This window comes from Myotis lucifugus, unplaced genomic scaffold (assembly GCF_000147115.1).
Source record: "Myotis lucifugus unplaced genomic scaffold, Myoluc2.0 scaffold_60, whole genome shotgun sequence".
In the NCBI taxonomy this organism is placed as follows: domain Eukaryota; kingdom Metazoa; phylum Chordata; class Mammalia; order Chiroptera; family Vespertilionidae; genus Myotis; species Myotis lucifugus.
In genome coordinates this window covers 1,394,265-1,397,971 of record NW_005871108.1, presented here as the reverse complement: position 1 = coordinate 1,397,971, position 3,707 = coordinate 1,394,265, and positions in this window count along the sequence as shown.

Here is a 3,707-nt window from a genome sequence, read left to right as displayed (position 1 = left end):
ATTTGGCGGCAGCTGAGGGTCATCTGTCAAGGCAGCCCCGGGGGTCAGGCCCGGGGAAAGGGGCCGCCAGGACGGGCGGGGCGGCTGGGCCGGGGGTCGGTGTGTGCGGCCCATTTAACCAGGCTGTTCTCCCCGGGGCTCTGGGGCAGGGCGGCTGCTCCGCTGGAGCCCGCGGTTTGTCCCATCTGTCCCACAGGAAAAGGTCATGCTGCCCTGTCCGCCTCTCAAGCCGATGGTGTCAAGGATGGACGCGATGAGGGTGATGGTGGTGGTGGTGGTGAGTCTCTGTAAGGAGCAGCCCCCACCTTCCTGTTCTGTGGAAGCGCCACAGTCGGGACTCGAGCCCCGAAGGCTGGGTCGGACCCAGGAAGCACCTGTGGTTTGGAGCACACAATCCCTGTGCCCGGCCCGGGGAGTCAGAGCCCGCCCTGGTTCCCTGCTTTGACCCTGGATGCCAGACGCGGGCTGCCTTTTGCCAGAGCTGAGAGGTGGAGCTATCAGCCCTGAGTCCTGGGATTCCTTGAAGACCATGGGGGGGGGCGGGGGGTGTACCAGGGTAGAGCAGGGCTAGAACCCCTTTCCCAGCCCCCTGATAGATGTTTTTTTCTGACTGGAGATAGATCTGGGTCTGAACACTTTCCTCCACCTCCCATAAAACCAGGTCCCATCTATTAATTCATTGACACCCCATCAGCATGGGCCTCAGCGTTCCCATCCATATCATGAGATGATTAGGCTTCTAAACACTCACCACAGGGTCCCCTAGGTGGGGGGTGAGGCCATCCAGTCCAGGAGCCCCAGAAATTGCCCCAAGTATGTGTGTGTGTGTGTGTGTGTGTGTGTGTGTGTGTGTGTGTATTTCTGGAGAAAGGGCTCATGGCTTTCCTAGGATTCTCAACGGTCTTCATGACCCTAAAAAGGTGAAGAAGTACTGCCTGGAGTGTAGGGAAGGAAAGCAGCCCCCAAACTGCTGGAGGGAGAGGACTTGGAACAATTGACTAGTACCTTGGAAGTTGCAAATTGAGCTGTGTGTTGGCCAGACTGTCCACTCCTAGGTGTACGGGTGAGAGAGCACAGAGAGTGATGGATGAAGGTGTTCACAGCAGCAAAATAACTGTAAACCCTTAAATGTCCATCAACAGGACAATGACTAATACATTGTTGTGTTCAGACCCTGGGATGCCATGCAGCAATGAAAAGAATAAGCTAAACCTATATGGAATTTATTCATTCAACGGGTGTTTATTGAACACTTACTATGCACTACCCATGGTTTTGGCAATGGGCCTATGGGGATATATAAGACAGATCAAGTCCTGTCTCAAGAAGTTACATCTGAGTGGGTGAGATAGTCATAAACAGACACAGAAAGTGATTTTAAGGAGTGTGATAAAGGCCAAGAAAATAAAACTGAGTCAGGTGATAGAAAGATGGGGAAGGGGCTGTTTTAGGCATTATGGTCAGGGAAGGCCCCTCTGAGGAAGTGACCAGAATGAGAGAGACTCAGGGAGAACAAAGACCCAGTGAGGTGGATGGCTAGGGCACACTGACAGGGAAGAAATGCAATCTGCAAAATAATGTATAAAAGAAAAGCATTCTTTACTTGCACACACTAACATTACCACAAAGTTAGAAAAGGTTCTGGAAGGGTATATGCCAAATTAATGAAGGTAATTGTCCCAACTAGGGAGGCCAAGGGACAATCAACACGAGGCCTCATGGTGGACTTCAGGTTCCCTCTAATATTTAAATTTTTAAATATTTAATTACTTAGCATTTTAATATCTCAGTGATTTAAAGGTGAATATACTCACATATCACTTGTAAAATTTTTAAAAAGTGTTTAAATCTACCACGATGAAGAGGGTTGGTTCCAGGGCAGTGAGGGAACTTACACACTACCTTTCATTGAACCCAAGTTCCTGGGGGCAGTGGTTGGTTTGGGGAGAGGACACACTGTTGGGTCAGGGGAGCCCAGAAGAGCCATGTAGCTCAGCCTAGAGAATCAGGAAGCTTCTTGGAGGAGGAGCCACCTTTGCTGAGCCACCAGCTGGCTCAGCATCCCCAGACATCATGATGTGTGCAAGGATACAAGGCAAGAGCGGTCAGAATAAGGAGAATCTGAAACTGCAAACTCCCAGCTGAGTCTCCTGCTTCCCTGGGCCTCCTCTCAGCCAGGCCCCTCCACCCACCCCATTCCCATAGCTCTGCAGGCTAGAGGCCTGGCAGGCTCCGTCAGGCCAGAAAGCATCGCCACCTGCTGGCGCAAGAGGGAAATGCAGCTCTCACTCTCCACTGAGCAACTAGGTTTCACCCTTCAAAACCCACTTCCTCTTCCTTCAGAATGACCAACCCCTCCCACTCCAAGACTGTTCTGCTCTCCCTAAACAGTGCCTGGCCTGCCTAGCGTTGTCTGCTTGAATCGTATCTGCAGGAAGGAAAAGCCCTTTCAGGAAGGGGCAACCATTCTGTCACTCTAGTCAATGGGTGCAGATCATTCATTACTGGTGGCACCTCCTGGCAGCATAGTCTACAAATCGTGTCTATAGATTCCTGACCCTTGCTACCAACCTTAGGGATAGACAGTCCATTTGACAGCTTGGAAAAAGCCCCCAGGGAAGGGCTTGTCCACTGTCACAGTGAAATGTGTGCACAAGCTGGCCCTAGAACACAGATGCCCTAGGAGTCAGCCCAGTGGGGGTAAAGGGGGTGTCACCATGTTTGAAAATAATTGATGCAGCCTAGAGCAGTGATTCCCAGCTTGTGGTCACTGAACAGCAGCTGCAGCAACACCTGGGAACTTGTTAGAAAAGCAAATTCTCAGGTCCCACCCCAGACCTACTGAATTAAAAACTGTTTTAATAAACCAGTTTGAGAATTGAACCATTGGTCTAAAGTAATTCACTCCTCTTTTTATTAAATAAACTTTTATTTTGGAATGATTTTCGATTTACAGAAAAGTTGCCAAGATAGTACCGAGCATCCCCAGCCAACCCAGAGTCAACATCATACATAGTAATAAGTTGTTACAGCTAAGAGATGACATTGGTGTGTTATTAACTAAAATCCAGGCATTGTTTAGATTTCCAGGGTTTCCACTAATGTCCTTTTTTTTGTTTCAAGATTCAATCCAGGCTATCACACTGCACTTAGGACTACATTCTTTTTAAATTCTATTGCTCACCTTTGTCATCTTTCCCTGGGACAGGGAATGGGTGGGAAAGCTATTGTCTTCATTACTGGGCTTGGGAAACTGGGACTTGAAAATGCCAAGTGACCAAGATCCGTTGGCCCAAACCAGCTCCCTAAGGCAGGCAGGGAGAGCAAGGCCTGCCTGACTCTACACCCTTCTTCTATGTCTTCCCATCCCCCCAGGACTCTTGGCTTTCAGAGCCCCTTTGGAATGTCCCACCTGACCTACCCCATCCCACCAGCACAGATAATGAAATGTTCCTCATAGAGGGAGCCCAGCCCTGGAGAAATCCACCCTGCCCTATCACCTCTTCCCTGAGATTTGAGGCCCAGGACAATGTCTTAGTGACTTCAGCCAGGGCAGAAAGATGCCTTGTGCAAGAGTGAGAGAGCACACTGCTATTTGCCTATGAAATAATTTGTGAAAGATGAAAATGCAACAATATTTCAGTTCTCTAAGAGGAATAGACTGGTTCCCCACGCCTGAATCTGGGCTAGCATTATGCATGATTTGT